Below are 1,185 nucleotides of genomic sequence, written 5' to 3'. Positions count from 1 at the left end.
GGATACGTATTGCACATCGGTATACCTGTCGCTACTCAGGCAACTCGTGTGCGTGGATTGGATCGAGAACATGGTGTGTGCCCCATGTTATAATTGATAGTCCATATCCACTTTATAGGTTAAAGTCATAAGTTGTGATTGCACAACCATTCTTCATAAGAGTTTAATCACTCTTCAACTAACTTTCGTTCTGGTGTCTTGGTATCAAATCGCGTAAGACACAAGATTCTACTGGCCAAATAGAATCTAGCACATTGGTTAACCTGGCGCCGCAGTCAACTCATGTGCTTGGATCGGATCGAGCTATTGAGTATTGGGCCTGCATACTCGCTCATCCGTATCCTTTGCGTACCGCCCCATGGCCCCGTCCTTAGAGTTAATGACTAGTAGGCTTAACTCTTTGTATGTCTGCACCACAGTTCCCGTTCGTTCCGTGCCGTGGCCGGATACGTATTGCACATCGGTATACCTGTCGCTACTCAGGCAACTCGTGTGCGTGGATTGGATCGAGCTCATGGGGTGTGTAGAGATTCCATGTTATAATTGCAAGTCCATATCCACTTTATAGGTTAAAGTCATAAGTTGTGATTGCACAACCATACTTCATAAGAGTTTAATAACTCTTCAACTAACTTTCGTTCTGGTGTCTTGGTATCAAATCGCATAAGACACAAGATTCTACTGGCCAAATAGAATCTAGCACATTGGTTAACCTGGCGCCGCAGTCAACTCATGTGCTTGGATCGGATCGAGCTATTGAGTATTGGGCCTGCATACTCGCTCATCCGTATCCTTTGCGTACCGCCCCATGGCCCCGTCCTTAGAGTTAATGACTAATAGGCTTAACTCTTTGTATGTCTGCACCACAGTTCCCGTTCGTTCCGTGCCGTGGCCGGATACGTATTGCACAACAGTAGATACCATCACCTGACGTATCTAACACACCACTATTGTAACTCGTCGTCGAAGGACCTTTCAAGTGCCTGATGGCCAGGGGAGCTCTTACACGGCACGGAGACACAGTGATGCTCGCCCATCACAGTGTACAACGATCGAGTTTGCTTAAGTGTCTGGGTACCTACACACCAGACACAATGCAATGGCCACGGATCCACACAAGGCACATCACATGCAGAAAGCTTCACCAGATTATGACACATACCACACTCTTGTAACTCGTCGTCG

The sequence above is a fragment of the Anopheles funestus genome (assembly GCF_943734845.2).
Source record: "Anopheles funestus chromosome X unlocalized genomic scaffold, idAnoFuneDA-416_04 X_unloc_64, whole genome shotgun sequence".
NCBI lineage: Eukaryota > Metazoa > Arthropoda > Insecta > Diptera > Culicidae > Anopheles > Anopheles funestus.
This window is presented reverse-complemented; position numbering follows the sequence as displayed.